Below are 21773 nucleotides of genomic sequence, written 5' to 3' on the forward strand. Positions count from 1 at the left end.
AATGCCCAAACGTTTGAAAAAATCTCCAAGGGCATGAAGGACAGAGGCTAAAACAGGGACCCACAGCAGTGCCGCGTGAAACTTAAGGAGCTCCGACAAGCCTACCAAAAAACCAGAGAGGCAAATAGCCACTCAGGGTCAGAGACCCAGACATGCCGCTTCTATGATGAGCTGCATGTCATTCTAGGGGGTAGAGCCACCACTACCCCACCCCTGTGCTTTGACTCCATCTATGGATTATCACACAACAGGGATGCACATTTTGGAGATGAGGAAGATGATGATGAGGAGGAGGTTGAGGATAGCGCACAGCGAGCAAGCGGAGAAACCGTTTTCCCCGAGAGCCAGGAACTGTTTCTCACCCTGGACCTGGAGCCAGTACCCTCTGAACCCACTCAAGGCGGGCTCCCAGACCCGCCAGGTGGAGAAGGGACCTCTGGTGAGTGTACCTTTGTAAATATAATACACAGTTTAAAAGCAAGCGCGTTTAATGATTAATTTGCCCCGAAGACTTGGGATGCATTCGCGGCCAGTACAGCTACTGGAAAAGTCTGTTAATGTGTCTGGGGATGGAGCGGAAATCCTCCAGGGACATCTCCATAAAGCTCTCCTGGATGGTCACTCCTCATGGTCACCTGGTTGAAATAGGGTAATTTTATTAAGGGGACATTCAGACGTGGCTGTTCCTGCTGGGCTGTGTGCCTGTGGCTGAAAAGAAATATTTCCCGCTGTTATCCACATAGTGTGGGGAGGGGTGAAGCGATCATCCCAGAGAATTGGGTGTGTGTGGGGGTGGCCGTTCCTGCTGGGCTGTGTGCCTGTGACTGAACAGAAATCTTCCCCGCTGTCTCTCTTTTGCTGTGGGAGCAGGGGTGAAGCAATCATACCAGAGAATTGGGTGTGTGTGGGGGGGGGTTAGTTGGATTTGTGCTGCACGTTAACTCGAAAATTGCAGCCCTTCCTTTTAAATTGCGCTGCTGTTTGAAACCATTCCCACATGTTATGAGGGTGTCCATGTCCTCATCACTCTCGTCACTGCGCTGCCATCGCCTCTTCACCTGCTTTTGCAGGTTCTGGTTCTGCATATACTGCTGGATAACGCGCATAGTGTTTACAATGCTCATAACTGCCATGGTGATCTGAGCGGGCTCCATGCTTGCCGTGGTATGGCATCTGCAGGAGAGCAGAGTGGCAGCAGAAGCGGCGGGTGGATGATGATGCTGACAGCAATATGGCGCCCGCATGGAAAAAGGCGTGAAACTATTGTCGGCCGTTACTTTCACGGAAGGGGGGGCAAGGGGTAGGCTGGCAGCAGACAGTGCAGTACGACTGCTAGCAGTCGTTGTCTCCTGGGTGCTCGCCAGCTGACGGTGCAGTACGACTGTAGCCGTCATCGTTTCCAAGCAGACAATCTCCATGAGATGAAATTTCAGAAGAGAATGACCTGGAGTCACTCCCATGTCTGCACAGGCGCCCCGACCGACCTCACTGAGGTCGGCCAAGAGCACCCAGGAGACGACGACGATGATGGCTGCCAGTCATATTGAACCGTCTGCTGCCACAAGGCAATGAGCTGCTGTTATGTAGCAATGCAGTGCCGCGTCTGCCAGGACACATACGGTGACAGTGAGCTGAGCGGGCTCCATGCTTGCCGTGGTATGGCGTCTGCACGGGTAACCCAGGAAAAAAGGCACAAAATGATTGTCTGCCGTTGCTTTCATGGAGGGAAGGGGGCCTGACGACATGTACCCAGAACCACCCGCAACAATGTTTTTGCCTCATCAGGCATTGGGATCTCAACCCAGAATTCCACTGGGTGGTGGAGACTGCAGTAACTGTGGGATAGCTACCCACAGAGCAAGGCTCTGGAAGTTGACGCTAGCCTTGGTACTGTGGACGCACTCCGCCGACTTAATGGTCTTAAGTGGGAACACACACAATTGACTGTATGAAATCAATTTCTAAAAAATCGACTTCTATAAATTCGACCTAATTTCGTAGTGTAGACATACCCTATGTAAAATACTGTTTTATACTATTATGGAATACAGATTGTCCTGAAGCTACAAAGAACTTTGTGAACATTACAAAAAACAAACTACTGGATAAAATTTAAAGTTTTTGACCTATAAAAGCCCTAAATGTCCTGGGATCTACTTATTGAAAGTGCCATACTATTGCCACAGCTGCATTCACAGGGGACAGATGAGATGGAGTCCCAGGATCAGAGGGAAGCAGCTGATGTGGCATTATCCATGCACACTCCTCAGCTTTTGAACTCACTATCCACTTCAGTTTAGAACAGCTCTAGTTTATCAATCTTTGGAATAGCATAAAAGGCCCATATGCTTTTGCTAGCTGTCAGGAAACCGGAAGGCTGCAGTGGGAGTTCTTAATGATTTTAAATATGTTTTTCACTGCTGGATTATCATTAGTAGATATGAATACTGATTAATGGTTAAAGGAATGGGGGGGCTATAGGTATGGTCAATTTGGTCCTTATATATTTAAGAATAGTCCGTAAATGCCTTGAGTAAAAGATAGGCACTCTTCTTTAAGTGGCCAAATATAAAAATCAAAATAAATAGTACTTAACTCCAGGAGTTAGACCTATTAAAATCAGTATCACTATTCGCAAAGTAAGCTGCTAATCAATGTAAGAGAGGTAAAATCTGGCCCTTAACCACTGACACTTATCTTCTGATGAAATTACATCCAAAGTGTAACTCATACCACCGTACAATATGACTAAACTCAGCCCAGACACTTTCCCAGGTAGTTGTAGCTGTTGAATTTGGTCCAGAAAAGCCAGACAGACTCTCAGTTAGCAAGATCAGACAGGAGTAAAATAAGCATGGAGACAGGTATTGGTGTTCGACTGAAGTCAGATCTTGATTTCAGTGTAAGTGCCAACACAGATTTTATCTGACACCTAAGAGAAATCACTTAATTTCTCAGTGCCTCAGTTTCACTATTTGTAGCCTGTCATAAATATAAAGAGAAGGGTAACAACCTTCCTGTATACAGTACTATAAAATCCCTTCTGGCCAGAGGCACAATATCCTTTTACCTATAAAGGGTTAAGAAGCTCAGGTAACCTGGCTGGCACCAGACCAAAAGGACCAATAAGGGGACAAGATACTTTCAAATCTAGGGTGGGGGGCAGAGAGAAGGCTTTTGTCTGTCTGGTCTGTGTGCTTGCCGGAGAGAGATCAAGAAAGCAAGTAATCCAGCTCCATTAGAATTAGTAAGTACTAGCAAAAAGAAAAGGAGTACTTGTGACACCTTAGAGACTAACAAATTTATTTGAGCATAAGCTTTCATGAGCTACAGCTCACTTCATCGGATACATTCAGTGGAAAATACAGTGGGGAGATTTATATACATAGAGAACATGAAACAATGGGTGTTACCATACACACTGTAACAAGAGTGATCAGGTAAGGTGAGCTATTACCAGCAGAAGAGCGGAGGGCGGACCTTTTGTAGTGATAATCAAGGTGGGCCATTTCCAGCAGTTGACAAGAATGTCTGAGGAACAGTGGGGGAGGGAGGAGAACATGGGGAAATAGCTTTACTTTGTGTAATTACCCATCCACTCCCAGTCTTTATTCATGCCTAAGTTAATTGTATCCAGTTTGCAAATTAATTCCAATTCAGCAGTCTCTCATTGGAGTCTGTTTTTGAAGTTTTTTTGTTGAAGAATTGCCACTTTTAGGTCTGTAATTGAGTGACCAAAGAGATTGAAGTGTTCTCCGACTGGTTTTTGAATGTTATAATTCTTGACGTCTGATCTGTGTCCATTGATTCTTTTACAAAGAGACTGCCCAGTTTGGCCAATGTACATGGCAGAGTGGCACTGCTGGCACATGATGACATATCACATTGGTGGATGTGCAGATGAACGAGCCTCTGATAGTGTGGCTGAATTGATTAGGCCCTATGATGGTGTCCCCTGAATATTTATGTGGACACAGTTGGCAACGGGCTTTGTTGCAAGGAAAGGTTCCTGGGTTAGTGGTTCTGTTGTGTGGTGTGTGGTTGCTGGTGAGTATTTGCTTCAGGTTGGGGGGCTGTCTGTAGGCAAGGACTGGCCTGTCTCCCAAGATTTGTGAGAGTGATGGGTCATCCTTCAGGACCATAGGTTATAGATCCTTGATGATGCGTTGGAGAGGTTTTAGTTGGGGGCTGAAGGGGATGGCTAGTGGCGTTCTGTTATTTTCTTTGTTGGGCCTGTCCTGTAGTAGGTGACTTCTGGGTACTCTTCTGGCTCTGTCAATCTGTTTCTTCACTTCAGCAGGTGGGTATTGTAGTTGTAAGAATGCTTGATAGAGATCTTGTAGGTGTTTGCTTCTGTCTGAGGGTTTGGAGCAAATGCAGTTGTATCGTAGAGCTTGGCTGTAGACAATGGATCGTGTGGTGTGTCCTGGATGAAAGCTGGAGGCATGTAGGTAGGCATAGCAGTCAGTAGGTTTCCGGTATAGAATGGTGTTTATGTGACCATTGCTTATGAGCACCGTAGTGTCCAGGAAGTGGATCTCTTATGTGGACTGGTCCAGGCTGAGGTTGATGGTGGGATGGAAATTGTTGAAATCCTGGTGGAATTCCTCAAGGGCCTCCTTCCCATGGGTCCAGATGATGAAGATGCCATCAGTGTAGTGCAAGTAGAGTAGGGTCATTAGAGGATGAGAGTTGAGGAAGCGTTGTTCTAAATCAGCCATAAAAATGTTGGCATACTGTGGAGCCATGCGGGTACCCATAGCAGTGCCACTGATTTGAAGGTACACATTGTCCCCAAATGTGAAATAGTTATGGGTGAGGACAAAGTGACAAAGTTCAGCCACCAGGTTTCCCGTGACATTAGTTTACTTTAGTTTTGGCTTGTGATTTACTCTGTGCTAAGAGGAAGGTGTATTCCTGGTTTTCTTTTTGTCACTTTGAAGTTTTTGCCCAGAGCGAAACCCTCTGTGTTTTAAATCTGATTGCTCTGTGAGATTAGCTTCCCTTCTAAGTTTACGGAGGTGCTTCTTTTACCTTTTTTCTTTCTAATAAAGTTCTGTTTCTTTTAAGAGCCTGACTGATTTCCTAAGACCCAGGGCTTTGGGTCTGTGATCACTTTGTAACCAGTTGGTTACGATATTATTCTCAAGCCTCCCCAGGAAAGGGGGTGTAAGGGCTTGGGGGGATATTTTGGGGGAATAGGATCTCCAAGTGGTCCTTTCCCTGATTCTTTGTTAAATCACCTGGTGGTGGCAGCGTATCCTCCAAGGGTAAAGCGTTTGTGCCTTGGGGAGGTTTTACCCTAAGCTGGTAGAAATAAGGGTCCCCACATGCAGGTCCCCACATCTGTACCCTGGAATTCAGAGTGGGAGGGAACTCTGACATAGTCTCACTGGGATGTGGTAAGAATTATGAACTGGTTGTAAAGTTCTTTGAGATCTTTGGATAAAAACGCTTTATAAACCCAAAGTAGTGGTATATAGATTAGGGTCTGATTCTCTACTGTCTTGCACCTTGTGCATCATTTATTTATACCTGTGCAAAGTGAGTGTAAAAAGCAACCATTTTGATTTGGCAGCATTTTTTACCCACTTTTTACATGACTACACAGGGGCAAAGCTGAGAAAAGTCAGACCCTTATGTCTAATCTTGTCATTTACTTGCATGGGGCTATTCTCCTGAGTAAGAATAACTCACATGAGTATGAGTTTACAAGACAGGATCTTGGTGATCACCCACAGGACTATATGAAAGTTCATCTTTAAAGTTAATGGAAGACATCGATCCATCTTAATATGCAAAGTGCATGTGATTATACTTTATTTCTGCCCAGAATGCCATTTGTACTCAGGCAGCATTGGCCATACAATTTTACTTTAAAAATGTGTAAATGTGTCTCTTGGTTCTTGAATGGAACCCCCTAGCCATTTCTGAACCACAGAATGTTTTATCTGAGTTGTGGAGTCTTCTGGGGATGAATAGCTGTCATCCACCCCATCACACACAACTTAGTGTGAGAGTTACCAAAAGGGAATAGATAGAATTGGATTGGATAGAAAGCACTACTAAAGTTTAGTTTGACAAAGAGAGAGAGAGATCAACAGAGAAAAGGGTGGGAAAGGAGTTAGCAAAATTAGAGGAAAGCAGCAATTTTACAGTAACTTGCAGAAGCTAATTCGGAAGTGCAGTGTTATCCATACAAAAATATATCCTCCCCATGGCCTCTCTAGCCAGTCTCTGGGGGCTATTTGCTTTTGCCAAAAAAATATTTCTGAGCTACTTTTTTATAAAGATTTTTTTTATGCCACAAGTTTGTTGGCCATTTTTTCTCTGGTATCTATTGCAACAGTATGTTTTCTCCCCTCAACGGTGCAATTATTAAGGATTATTTTTTATAACTTCATTTTTATATATTAACCTGGACCCACTCTGTGCAATAGTAGATATTTTCACTCTCTGTGATCTCAAAGAATGATACATTCTGAGTGTCCACAGCAAGGAGAACTGGCCAGCAGACTTCAGGAACATTACTTTTTGCTTAAGATTAGTTTGAATTTATTATGTACTGAACTCCCCTCACAGACTGATTATTTTGGACATTTTTCAGAGTAATAGCCGTGTTAGTCTGTATTCGCAAAAAGAAAAGGAGTACTTGTGGCACCTTAGAAACTAACCAATTTATTTGAGCATAAGCTTTCGTGAGCTACAGCTTACTTATCGGATGCATACTGTAGAAAGTGTTGAAGATCTTTTTATACACACAAAGCATGAAAAAATACCTACCCCCCACCCCACTCTCCTGCTGGTAATAGCTTATCTAAAGTGATCACTCTCCTTATAATGTGTATGATAATCAAGGTGGGCCATTTCCAGCACAAATCCAGGGTTTAACAAGAACGTCTGAGGGGAGAGGGGGAGTAGGAAAAAACAAGGGGAAATAGGTTACCTTGCATAATGACTTAGCCACTCCCAGTCTCTATTCAAGCCTAAGTTAATTGTATCCAATTTGCAAATGAATTCCAATTCAGCAGTCTCCCGCTGGAGTCCGGATTTGAAGTTTTTTTGTTGTAATATCGCAACTTTCATGTCTGTAATCGTGTGACCAGAGAGATGGAAGTGTTCTCCGACTGGTTTATGAATGTTATAATTCTTGACATCTGATTTGTGTCCAGTTATTCTTTTATGTAGAGACTGTCCAGTTTGACCAATGTACATGGCAGAGGGGCATTGCTGGCACATGATGGCATATATCACATGGACCCATGGAAAAGAAGCCCTTGAGGAATTCCACCAGGATTTCAACAATTCCATCCCACCATCAACCTCAGTCTGGTCCAGTCCACACAAGAGATCCACTTCCTGGACACTACAGTGCTAATAAACAATGGTCACATAAACACCACCCTATACCGGAAACCTACTGACCGCTATTCCTACTTACATGCCTCCAGCTTTCACCCTGACCACACCACACGATCCATTGTCTACAGCCAAGCTCTACGATACAACCGCATTTGCTCCAACCCCTCAGACAGAGACAAACACCTACAAGATCTCTATCAAGCATTCTTACAACTACAATACCCACCTGCTGAAGTGAAGAAACAGATTGATAGAGCCAGAAGAGTTCCCAGAAGTCACTTACTACAGGACAGGCCTAACAAAGAAAATAACAGAACGCCACTAGCCGTCACCTTCAGCCCCCAACTAAAACCCCTCCAACGCATTATTAAGGATCTACATCCTATCCTGAAGGATGACCCAACACTCTCACAAATCTTGGGAGACAGGCCAGTCCTTGCCTACAGACAGCCCCCCAACCTGAAGCAAATACTCGCCAGCAACCACATACCACACAACAGAACCACTAACCCAGGAACCTATCCTTGCAACAAAGCCTGTTGCCAACTGTGCCCACATATCTATTCAGGGGACACCATCACAGGGCCTAATAACATCAGCCACACTATCAGAGGCTCGTTCACCTGCACATCCACCAATGTGATATATGCCATCATGTGCCAGCAATGCCCCTCTGCCATGTACATTGGTCAAACTGGACAGTCTCTACGTAAAAGAATAAATGGACACAAATCAGATGTCAAGAATTATAACATTCATAAACCAGTCGGAGAACACTTCCATCTCTCTGGTCACACAATTACAGACATGAAAGTTGCGATATTACAACAAAAAAACTTCAAATCCAGACTCCAGCGAGAGACTGCTGAATTGGAATTCATTTTCAAATTGGATACAATTAACTTAGGCTTGAATAGAGACTGGGAGTGGCTAAGTCATTATGCAAGGTAACCTATTTCCCCTTGTTTTTTCGTACTCCCCCTCTCCCCCCAGACGTTCTTGTTAACCCTGGATTTGTGCTGGAAATGGCCCACCTTGATTATCATACACATTGTAAGGAGAGTGATCACTTTAGATAAGCTATTACCAACAGGAGAGTGGGGTGGGGGGAGGTATTTTTTCATGCTTTGTGTGTATAAAAAGATCTTCTACACTTTCCACAGTATGCATCCGATGAAGTGAGCTGTAGCTCACGAAAGCTTATGCTCAAATAAATTGGTTAGTCTCTAAGGTGCCACAAGAACTCCTTTTCTTATTTTGGACATTGAGCACATTTTGGTTGCTTGCTCTGTATTCATGCTTACTTTTGCAGCTCACTTAACAAATGCAGAAAAATATAAGCCAAAGTATAAAATACAGGATAAAAAAAAGTTATGTTAAATCTAAAGGTCTTTTTGGCAAAGAGAAAAGGGGTTTTAAAAGACTTTGAAAACAAAGAAAGTACATACTATATAAAACAAGATTCAACAAATGCATCAAAACATAAGTGACAAAGCCATGAATGTGCACTATTTATGTTTCTTTGTATATCCCTGTATCTGTCCCACATTACTGAGTTATGCAGGACTTGGTGAATTCAAATGACATACATTCACCATACTCTATATAAATACTAATTTTGAAAGTGAATAATACTTTTCTTCTTACATGATCTGTGTTCTCTGCATTACCTCATCAAGCTAATGTATCGCAAGCAACAGATTAAGGTAAAGCATACAGCCTTTGAAAGTGGTGTAATAAATATTGTGTAACTGGCTATCCAGAGAGACAAAAGGTAAACTGCTTTTTAAAACTTTGTATATATTATTTTCTAACTTTCAACAATGAAAGCAGCCAAATAAATAGAATCACTACAGTTATAAAACATTCTGAGAAAAATAGATTACAAGGGAGTGGTGGTGTATTTCAGTTATTAAAGAATGAACAGTATTCACTGTATAGCCACAAGGAAAAATGGACATTCAAGAGTTGACCATAAATGTTTTTATTTCCTATTAAAAAGGAAACTAATTCAATCAAATTTTCTCCAGGGGAATATATCTGAATTAATTTGGATTTAGGGAGAACATAACTAAACAACAAAATTATTCTAAAGTTCAAAATCCTACTAGGGAAAAATACTTTAAACAGTGTTATCCTCAGAGGACACATCAAGCCGATCTTCAACAAAATGCTGGCAAGGGAGGAGTACTTAGGAGACACTTTTAATTGCATCATAATTATAAAAAAATATATTTTATCCAAGACTCTAGATAATGCATAGCTTTGTGGGAAAGAATTCAGCAGCTTGTGTCCCAGTTTGAATAAACTCAGATTTAAGTTTTAAGCCTTTTCCTCCTCATCATGGTTTGCCTAGCCGGCTCGGAAACTTATACACATTTCTCATAAGAATCATTTTGTAGATCTTATCCTCCCTGGTACACGGTTGTGACCTGAGGACACAAAGAATACTGCAAATGTAGTTCAGGAATAATTTTCAAAGGTTTTACTCTCCACATGTAATATAAATGTTCCCCACACCCTTCCTGAGATTTGGTACAACTACTCTACTGTTAAAGGCAGCTCAAATTTGGCGCTGATTTCACATACCACTTGCTGTATCTCTCCCCCTCCCCACACACACACCCCCATACAGTACCGAGCACAATGGCACCTTTAACTTCATTTGATTTGAACTGTTGTCTTTTCATGCCCCTGACCATTTCTCCATTGTGGTGTGACAATGCTGCTGACCATTAGGATTCTGAATACATGCTCTCCCCACTTTCTGGGGCAGAAGTAATGCTTAAGTAGTCTTGTTCTAGCATCTGGACTGGTGGGTCTGCTTAGTCTTAAATTATAGCTCACTGGAAATTGACCATGCTACCATCAATTAGCAAATTGCTTTACCCCCAAAAATTAAGGCATGAGTCACCTCCATTCTTGTCAACCTTTACTTGTAGATGCTTAACAGTCTACTCTTTTTCTGTTTGCCCATTTGATTGCAGACATCTGTGGCTAGCTATTATGGCATAACAAAAATCATAGCCATGTGCAAACTGCTGAAATCCCTACACTGGTGACCATCGTCTGATACCAACACCTCATGTATTCTGTGCTGGGCAAAGACGTCTATGTGTACCAGCCACTGTGGAAGTTTTTGCATTCTTCAATCTCTGCAACTCAAAACAACATCTATAATATACTACTAGATTCATGTAGTTTTCACTATACAGCGTGCAAAGGTCTGGTACCACCTCCTGCCATGGGCAAGACAGTATGTTAAGGGATTACATGCTTCCAAGAGTCTCACTTGAAGGTTCCTCACAGCAGCACAAGCTTTAGCACTTCCTCTATTTGTCCATTCTTAAGAGACCAAACAGCAAAGCTTGGGCCATGCACTACTTCATCACAGTGTGTCCTTTCCAAGCTCAGTGACCATGAAACCACAAATATTTCACCTGGAGGAGTCAGATCATACATAACTACTAGCTACTCACGGAATGTCCAGAACTTCAACAACTGTGACAAACATTTTCTTATGACCAGCCAGCAATGATAGTTTTCTTCGGTGTAGATAAATGGAGAACTGGCTTGGTTGCGACCCTTAGATCAGCCATTTTCATGCTTGACAATGAACTTGTGGCTCAAATGACTCTTGCAAATTATGCCAGAAACTATCTGCTTAAGCGGCAAAGAGTCCTGTGGCACCTTATAGACTAACAGACATATTGAAGCATAAGCTTTCATGGGTGAATACCCACTTCGTCGGATGCTTAAGGTTTCAGTAACTGGTGTGTCCTTTTCTGGTCAGTGTTTAACAATAATGTTGGGTGTCTTCAGGAGCAAAAAAAAAAAAGCATTATTTTTAGTCTGGTGCTGCTGCTATGTGGGTTTTATTGCTCGTGGTTGCCTTCAAAGGATCTGACTCCATTGTCCTCCCCCCCACCAAATTGTATTGATGGAAGTGCTCACAATGAACACAACTACATGAATTTCTTTTTCGATCTGGGCATAGATTACTTCTGTGCAGATGAAAGACTTGAATGCATGAATCAGTATTCGCTTCTTGCAGTAACTCAAATCCAAGTCTTCACTTCGATGCTTCCATGTGAAGACACTGCTTTCGCCAAATGTGCTTGCATTAACAATTAATTGTTTCATTTAGGTGACGGCAGAACCTTGCTGGGCGTCCTATTGAAACTCAGTCTGACTCTTTCTTTAGGAGATCTCTCAATGGTGCCAACTCATCTGAGAGGTGTGGTTTGAACTTGGCAAGGCAAAACAACAATTTTCTTTTTAAGCTCAGCAGGATTCTGACTGTCTCATTTTAGAGATTGCTGCTGAGTTTGCTGGGCCAGGCCTGATACCTTCAGCTGAGGGAATGTGACTGACATACTTTATTTCAGTTGTTTTGATAATACATTTGTCCAGATATCTGGAGCATGGCACATGGCTCGGCATTGTTTTCCTCAACACAAAGCACAAACATCAAGATGTCTTCCTCAATGACTGCAACCCCACAAAGCCCTGCAGAGCTTTAATCCAGGGGTTTTTGAAATACTTCTTGAGCTGAATGAATACCAAAGAGTAAGCAGGTAAATAAGTTTCTTGTGGGACAGTAAACATGGTTAGTAAACCTGGCTAGAGAATGGTAATTCCATTTTGTGGAGAATTTCAAGATTTCCAAATTTGGTTTTGTTCCAATTTTCAGCCCAGCTGTACTGGAAGTTCCAGCTCCAGGATAGCCCACCTGGTGGGCTGCCGAGGAGCAGGGAACCCAGAAATCCTGGGCTGCCAAGGACTCATGAGCCTGGTGGGTTGCCAAGTAGCTTGGAACGTGAAAGCTCAGGCTCCTCAGAAGCATGCCAGGAAGACTTACGAGGAGGCAACCTGGCTGGAATTCTGCCTGGTTTCCAGCAGGATTTTGTCAGAACTGAACAGTTTCTGCAAAATGTTTTGATTTTGATGTATTGGCAAATTCTGATGACAGAACATTTTGTCAGAATTTTTCTGACCAGCTCTAGTGATAAGTATTGAATTTCTTTTCCCGTTTTTCCAACCTTGCCTTTCAGACACTGGAAAACTGGGTATCCCAAGAATGTACTTGTCACTTCATCAGACATATGCATCTGGTAATGGTCCGATTTGATTCCCTTGTTCAGATGTCACAGACTCAGCACAGCTGTAGCTCCCCTGTGTGCAGCTTCTCCTCTACCACTGCAGAGTTCAATTGCCTTCTCTGTAGGATCACCTACTTTGACAATTACCCCTACATGTTCCAGTTTCAATATTTCATTAGCTGACTGACTGATTTTTGTGTTGCAGTACAAGAGGGATTTTTCTTGGACCGTGGTACGTACTCTAAGACCTATTGGAATCTAGACCTTAATCTGGTGTTCCCTGGCCAATATCTTCAAAACTAGAAATCTAACTTCTATAGAAGCTGCTGATGCTTAGTACTTTAGAATGACAGGGTTATTTATTCAGATGCCTAAATATGGATTTAGGAGCCTGACTTTAGCCTGGGAGTTTTGACAATGTTGCCCCCAAATAACTGCAGTAATCCTTAAAACATCTTTGCATTCTTTCAGTCCGTCATCTGTTTTGATTGGTGTCAATGGCACTAGAACTGTGATGTTTCCCACTGACATTACCCAGTTGATCAGTTCATGATCCAGGATCACTATAAGATCAGATGCTTCTTGGGTTTCTGTGCTTTACTATATAATATTGTACACATTTTATACCCTCATTGCAGTTCTCTCCACTTCTGAATTTCAAGCTGTGCATGCAAATTGTGCATGCAAAACTTCTGCTCCTCAGGATGTTTCATGGTTTCCCAGTTCACGCTGGGCTCCAGCAAATCTACCATCTACGTCAGCCAGCTTTTGCACATGCAGGGCTTCTGTCTCATGTAATGCTTGCAGGAGTGAGTATGTCCTTTAGGCAATAGCTCTCCACCAATAAATGATTCTAGACAGAAACCCTTCGGCAGAGAGAATAGCTTTCCTGGTGATATGCTCAGCTTCTACAAGAAACTGCATTGCAACTAAGTGCACACTTTTCTACGAGATCAAACTGCCTATATGGTCAACTAAAAGAACTTGTAAGATTATCTATAATAACGACATCCAATGATTTCTATTAACACAAAAAGCAAAAGATGAGCCTGTAAACCATTGTATTCAGAGTAATGCTAACACAGCATTTATCCTATCTACCAGCTTCCCCCATTCAAACTAGTACGCTCATCCATACCTGCAAGATAAGCACAACAATATATAGGAACCTGGAATAAACTTTACCAAGGGCACAATACATTAAAAACAACAAAAAACATGGGGACAAGTAGAATGAAAGAGATTCACTGGAGAGCTAAGAAATAACTTTTGACAGAGAACACAACTCTAGTTCACACGAACGATAGATTAAAAAATCAGTTGTAAATTGCTTGGGTAATGAGAAATTTCAATGGTTTCTCAATATAAACTGGCAAATGCTTTCAATTTAAAAAACAAAGAACAACTCTACACATGGATCCACCACTTTAAAGAGAATACACCAACAACACATAACGTGTGTCACTCTTCGTTTCTCCTTCAACAGTATCATTTCTTGATTCTCATGCTTCTAAAAACTCCATGGCCTCTGTAGGATAAGTGATGTTATATTTTGTTACCTCTGCTTGGTACTTACAAACAGACATGAGGCCAGACTGGTATAACAGTTTCTTATAAAATAGAGTGGATCAGACTGAGTCTAAGCATTTCCCAACAGAACAACGGATATTGGATTATTGCTGCCTGAACTCTTGAGCCCTGGCTGTGAAGTACATTACAGTACTTTCACATTTTCTGCTTGGATATTAGTCATTTCAGGATGTAATCAAAGCATGTTTTCTGTACAACAAAGTAACACTCCCCATCAGTTTGAAGTTCCCTTTTACCAGAATGGTGAACTACATCTTTTTAAATTAGAAGAAGTAGTATTGTTTGCACACAGAGTTTCCATATCAAAGAAACATTCTGGTGATAATAAAGTCTCCAGGAGGGAAACATCACTATAATTCAGAAATTTGGCAAATACTTCTTAATACTTCAAAGATTCCTATAAGGCTTTCCTCATAGAAAAGCACCATGATGCAGGGTTCAGAGCAGAGAAAAGCTTCAGAACTCGAGTATTTTTAGTTCTGCTGATGCCTCACTGTGACTTCGGGCATGTCCCTTAATCTCTGTGTCCCACAATTTACCCATCTGTAACATGGGAAGATTATTATTATGGCATTATTATTACAGGAGATGGGTTAGATGACCTGACCTAACAAGTCTTTTCCAATTCTAGTTTCAATAACTCTGAATACTTCCGTACCTCGCGGGGCTGTTGAGGTTTAATTAATTAATGTTTGTACTGAGCTTTGAAATTTCCAGATGAAAGGTTCTGTATAAATGCAAAATATTATTACTCCTTGATGTGATTGTGTTGGAAAAGTATCATCTTACACAATACAACTCTTCTCTCAATGATTTCAAGTGTTTGAAGTTTTGATAAACATATTTGTAATTAAGAACAATATAGTGGAGATAATCTTAAGGCGTGACCTGGATTATGAAACCAGAAATATGGCTTTAGGGATGGAACAAACTAGAATTAAAACAATTCCTAAGGCCAGCTCTGTCTGTAGTTGGGTAAAAAGCATTCTGTTCTTCCTTTTTCTCTTTCAGTTAAGCTACTTTCCTTTTCCAAAATTGAACAGATTTTATAGTGGGTATGAATAGAAGATTTACCATTTTTACACTAACCTAACATTTATATTTGCTCATGACTTTTTCAAAAATTTCCTTGATCTAAAATTTTCCATGATTGGACTCAACCTAAACATGAATATTGTTGAAAGTTTGAAACTCAATCTAGCCATTTAAATATTTGAGCATTAAACAAAAACCAGCAACAACTTGTCCCCTATTCCAATTAGAAATGTGGTCTGATTACTTTCAACAGAACAGTTTTTCATCAGATAATGTTGGTTCACTGAAATCCAAACATTTTGCCAAAATATACCGGTTTTGATTAAATGTTAATCGCAAAAGGTTTCTCAGGTCCAGGATGGAATTTCTGGCCTGACAGACCCTCCCCTCCCAGCCCCATTCTGTATAGCCCATTGGTTATGCCACTCACCTGGGGGGGAGGAACCTACATTCAAGTCCCTGTTCTGCTGTTCTCCCACTTCCCAGCTGAGTGCCCTAACTACCAGTCTAAAGAAGGAGAACAAAGGCAAGACAAAATTATGATGATCAACAGATGGCTCAGGCAGTGGTGGTATAAGGAGGGCTTTGGGATGTTTCACCACTGGGAGGCATTCATGGACAGAGGTCTGTTCTCATAGGATGGAGTCCACCTGAATAGGGAGGGATATAGACTTCTGGGACGGAGGTTGGCACAAGTGATTAAAAGAGCTTTAAACTAAGAACTCAGGGGAGATGGCTGGGAGATGCTCATGTAATGTCCATGCCTAATTCTAACATCGAGGTGGAGGAAAATCAAGTAAGAGAGAATACAGCAACAGACAAAGGAATAATAGAGAGTAGGAGAATGGACAACAAGAGAAAAGATAGCGCCAATACCAATGAAGCTAACAGGTAGGTGATACTGGCAATAAAATGACTGTACCCAATTGACAGGTTTCAGAGTAACAGCCGTGTTAGTCTGTATTCGCAAAAAGAAAAGGAGTACTTGTGGCACCTTAGAGACTAACCAATTTATTTGAGCATGAGCTTTCGTGAGCTACAGCTCACTTCATCGGATGCATACCGTGGAAACTGCAGCAGACTTTATATATACACAGAGAATATGAAACAATACCTCCTCCCACCCCACTGTCCTGCTGGTAATAGCTTATCTAAAGTGATCATCAGGTGGGCCATTTCCAGCACAAATCCAGGTTTTCTCACCCCCCACCCCCCCACACAAATTCACTCTCCTGCTGGTGATAGCCCATCCAAAGTGACAACTCTTTACACAATGTGCATGATAATCAAGTTGGGCTATTTCCTGCACAAATCCAGGTTTTCTCACATCCCCCCCACCCCCATACACACACAAACTCACTCTCCTGCTGGTAATAGCTCATCCAAACTGACCACTCTCCAAGCCCAACTTGATTGTCATGCACATTGTGTAAAGAGTTGTCACTTTGGATGGGCTATCACCTGCAGGAGAGTGAATTTGTGTGGGGGGGTGGAGGGTGAGAAAACCTGGATTTGTGCTGGAAATGGCCCAACTTGATGATCACTTTAGATAAGCTATTACCAGCAGGACAGTGGGGTGGGAGGAGGTATTGTTTCATATTCTCTGTGTATATATAAAGTCTGCTGCAGTTTCCACGGTATGCATCCGATGAAGTGAGCTATAGCTCACGAAAGCTCATGCTCAAATAAATTGGTTAGTCTCTAAGGTGCCACAAGTACTCCTTTTCTTTTTGTACCCAATTGGGTGAGGAATCTGGGTGAAGCCAAGCAGAAAAAAATAAGATGTTTATACACCAATGCAAGGACCCTGGATAACAAAATGGAGGAACTAGGACTACTGGTGCAGGAAGTGAAACCAGATATTATAGGGATAATAGAAACATGTTGGAATAGTAAAGGTTGGAGGGTATGTGCTATTCAGGGTATTGAAGGGTATGTGCTATTCAGGAAAGACAGAAATAAAGGTAAAGGTGGTAGAGTAGTACAGTATATTAATGATGAAATAGACTGCAAAGAAATTAGAAGTCATGGAATGGATAAAACAGAGTCTGTTTGGGCCCAAAATCACTTTGGGGAAGAAAGCTACCAAAGGCTCCCCTGGGTTAGTGTTTGCTACAGACCCCCAGGATCCAGTTTGGATATGGATAGAGACCTCTTTAATGATTTTAATTAAATAAATACTACTGGGAATTGTGTGATTTAGAGAGACTAATTTCTCAGATACAGATTGGAGGACAAGTGATACTAATAATAGTAGGACCTATATTTTCCTGGACGTGATAGCTGACAGATTTCTTCACCAAACAGTCACCAAATCTACAAGATGTGATGCCATTTTAGAATTTTTATTGGTGAGTAGCGAGGACCTCACAGAAAAAGGGGAAAACTTTGGTTCAAGTGATCATGAGCTAATCCATTTTAAACTAAATGGAAAGATAAACAAAAATAGATCTGCAACAAGGACGCTTGATTTCAAAAGGGCAAACTTAAAAAAATTAAGGGAATTAGTTAGGGAAGGGAACTGGACTGAAGAACTGAAGGACCTTAATGTGGAAGAGGCTTTGAATTACTTCAAGTCAAAGATGCAGAAACTATCTGAAGCCTGCATCCCAAGAAGGGGAAAAAATTCATAGAGAAGGATTCTAGACCAAGCTGGATGAACAAGCATCTCAAACAGGTGACTAAGAGAAAGCAGAAAGCCTACAAGGAATGGAAGATGGGATCGATAGGCAAGGAAAGCTACCTCTTGGAGGTCAGAAAGTGTAGGGGAAAAAGCCAAGCAGAGTTGGACCTTGCAAAGGAAATTAAAACCAATAGTAAAAGATTCTATAGCCATATAAAAAGAAAAGGAGGAAAGAAGCACTGAGCATGTGGTGGAGATTAAAGATAATCTAGGCATGGCCCAACACCTAAACAAATACTTTGCCTCAGTTTTAATAAAGGTAATGAGGAATTTGAGGGTAGTGGCAGGGGGGCTAATGGAAATGAGGATATGGAAGTAGAAATTACCACATCCAAGATGGAGGTCAAACTCAAACAGCTTAATGGGACTAAATCAGAGGGCCCAGATAATCTCCATCCAAGAATATTAAAGGAACTGGCACATGAAATTGCAAGCCCAATAGCAAGGATTTTTAATGAATCTGTAAACTCGGGGGTCATACCCTATGACTGAGAATTGCTAATGTAGCACCTATATTTATGAAAGGGAAAAAATGTGATCCAGGAAACTACAAGCCTGTTAGTTTAACCTCCATTGCATGCAAGGTCTTAGAACAAATTTTGAAAGAGAAAGTAGTTAAGGACATAGAGATAAACATTAACAGGGATAAAATACAACATGTTTTTACAAAAAGTAGATGGTGACAGACCAAATTGATCTTTTTCTTTGAGAAGATAACAGATTTTTTAGACATAGGAAATGCAGTAGATCTAATCTACCTATATTTCAGTAAGGTATTTAATACAGTTCCATGGGAAATTATTAGTTAAATTGGAGAAGAATGGGATTAATATGAGAATTGAAAGATGGATAAGGAACTGGATAAAGGGGAGACTACAGTGGATCATACTGACAGGTGATCTCTCAGGCTGGAGGGAGGTTACTAGTGGAGTTCCTCAGGGATTGGCCATGGGACCAATCTTATTTAACATTTTTATTAATGACCTCAGCACAAAAAGTGGGAGTGTGCTAATAAAATCTGCAGATGACACAAAGTTGGGAGGTACTGCCAGTACGGAAGAGGATCAGAATATTACACAAGAAGATCGGGACGACCTTGAAAGCTGGAGTAATACAAATTAGATGAAATTTATTAGTGCAAGGTCATGCACTTACAGACAAATAACAAGAATTTTTGCTGTAAGCTGGGGATTTATCAGTTGGAAGCAACAGAGGAGAAGAAAGACCTGGGTGTATTGGTTGATCACAGGATGAGCTGCCAATGTGATGCATCTGTGAAAAAAGCTAATGCAGTCCTAGGATGCATCAGTAGAGATTATACAAGGCACTGGTGAGACTCATCTGGAACACTATGTGAAATTCTGGTCTCCCATGTTTAAGAAAGATTAATTCAAATTGGAACAGGTGCAGAGAAGGGACACTAGGATGATCTGAGGAATGGAAAACCTACCTTATGAGAGGAGACTCAAAGAGCTTGGCTTGTTTAGCCTAATGAAAAAAAGTCTTTCTTTGCAGCATGGGGCATGCAGATCACTTGCAGGTTTCAACTAGTGTAAATGGTGGATTCTCTGTAATTTGAAGGCTTTAAATCATGATTTAAGGACTTCAGTAATTCAGCCAGAGGTCATGGGTCTATTACAGGAGTGGGTGGGTGAGGTTCCATGGTCTGCAATGTTCAGGAGGTCAGAGCAGATGATCATGATGGTCCCTTCTGGCCTTAAAGTCTATCAGCCCATCAGAAGGCAGGTCCTGATTCAGCTTACACTGTCTTGGGGACCTGATGAACCTGAAGTAAATGGTGGATTCTCTGTAACTTGAAGTCTTTAAATCATGATATGAGGACTTCAGTAACTGAGCCAGAGGTTAGGGGTATATTACAGGAGTGGATGGATGAGGTTCTATGGCCTGCATTGTGCAAGAGGTCTGAACAAATGATCATGATGGTGTCTTCTGGCCTTAAAGTCGATGAGACTATTGGGTATTCTGGATGACTCTCTCTCACTGTCTTCTGTCAGAGCTGTTCCATTTTGTGTATCTGAAGATGGGATTTGAACCTAGGTCTCCCACATCCTAGAGCAGTGCCCTAACCAGTGGGATATAAAGTCAGTCTCACGTGCTTTCTCTCGCACTCTGTACTAATGAATATTTAATACAAAGTGGAACCCCAATGGGCTATTCTGGGTTGGTGTTACTCTCTCTCACCAAAATTTCAAAAAGGTCACGGTTTTGTCTGGTATATAATGGGAAAATATTTGAAATTTTCACGAGGCAAGAAAACAGTTTCCTGCCTAGCTCTAGTTATTAGATTTTGGTGAGATTTATAAAACAAGCCCAACTTGAAGAAAGTCAATTCAGCAAGTCTAAAGTTATGTTTGAAGTCTGCACTTGAATCCTGATAAGTTATTGAAAGCCTACAATTTGAGACAGCATAAATTTGGGATGGCCTAGAATTGGAGGCAGTTTTCTTAAGGAGCAGAAAAATATAAAAGGCTTAGAAAATTACAAGTCCTGGAAGATAAATAGTTCATTTCCGTTTTTGTATTTATACTCTTAACCCCTCCCCCGCCCCGCAATTTGTATCATATTATTTTCAGGGTTATGGCCCTTCAACAACACCTCGTTGGAGTGTTGACAGAGTTGTACGCTTATTCTGGGTCCGGTCACTTAAGTGGGGGCACTCAATAGCACTCTGAAGGGGCTGGATTCTCAGCCCTCCAGCCAAGTTCCTTAGGATGTTTACCCCTTTCGAGGTCCCAGGGAATAAACAATTTAGGAGTAGCAACATAAATGAAGGAAAAGGGACTATACAGACAGTCCCAGCCAGGCAATTGGCCTCTCCTCCTTCAAGGGGCCTTGGATGGTGTACAATCCAGCTCCAGGTCCACTGGTTCACTTACAGTGGAAGGAATACGATACAGCCTCCTTTGCCTCAGGTGACTTGGGCCTTCTTTTCAGCAAGGGTGTAGGCTCTGCTCTCTGCCAGGCTCTGCTCTCTGCCCTGGGAGCTAGCAAGTTGAGCATTCAGTTCTCCTCTCAGAGCTGCTCCTCCTCCTCCTCCATTCTTGACGTGACTCACAAGTGTGGACCACTCCAAAGCAGAGCATCTCCTTAACCCCTTCCTGTCTGGTGTGGGCTTTACATACCTTGTCACAGTTACACATTTGTATTTAAGAAATAACACATTGTGATATTGAGAGCCCATATCTGAAAATATATGCACAAAGGGAATACAGTTAAGGTTAATTATTTAGCCTTAACTTTTGAAATTCTCTGACTTTTGAGTAATTTGTTTATTAACCTGAATCATCCATTAAGGCTAGTTTGCATGCACGGAATATATGTATTTAGGGGTACCAGATTTGCTATTTCCACAATGAAGAACAGTCTTTTGCTGTTGTAAGAATACTGAACACTGTTTTGGTTTTCTTTTTTTCTTTTTTTTTTTTTTTTTACAATTCCAGGATCCTTCTAGCCTCTTTAATAGGTCACTTCCCATAAGGTATATGTATATATGAATGCAGATTTTTTTTAAAGTATACTTTTATTTAAAAGTATCCCTTCCATAGACACTGCCATTTAGCCTCTGACTGCCCAAAGCTGGGAGTGGATTACTCGATAATTGCCTGTTCTGTCTCTCTGAAGCACCTGGCATTGGCCACTGTTGGAAGACACAATTCTGAGCTAGATGCACCATTGGTTTGACCCAGTACAGTCATTCTTATGTTGTTATTTTCAATGGTGTACAATGCTTCTGATCTTCTGGAGGCAGAGCCAATAGTTTCATGTTGGTATCCTTCTTGCTGCTAGTGTAGTGAGAGAAGATTAAGTCTCACTCATAGCTACTGGAAACCAGCTGTAAGTGGCTCCAAGCCAGGAAAAGCTCTGTGTAGTGACGAAGAAAAGAGGTTTCTTAATGGCTCACAATAGGTATTAAAATTTCTCATTCTTTCGGTATTATGTTTCTCCCCCCTGCAAATTCTTGCAGAATTCTCAAGCCACCA

The 21773-nt window shown here is 41.6% G+C and overlaps 1 protein-coding gene across 12 annotated transcripts in view; it reads right to left on the bottom strand.

The window, feature by feature from the left end:
- ABCC4 (ATP binding cassette subfamily C member 4 (PEL blood group)) overlaps positions 1-21773 on the bottom strand; it is a 214241-nt gene that overhangs the window by 15899 nt on the left and 176569 nt on the right. The gene's annotated exons all lie outside the window — the stretch shown is intronic.

The sequence above is a fragment of the Lepidochelys kempii genome, chromosome 1, assembly GCF_965140285.1.
Source record: "Lepidochelys kempii isolate rLepKem1 chromosome 1, rLepKem1.hap1, whole genome shotgun sequence".
Lineage (NCBI taxonomy): Eukaryota > Metazoa > Chordata > Testudines > Cheloniidae > Lepidochelys > Lepidochelys kempii.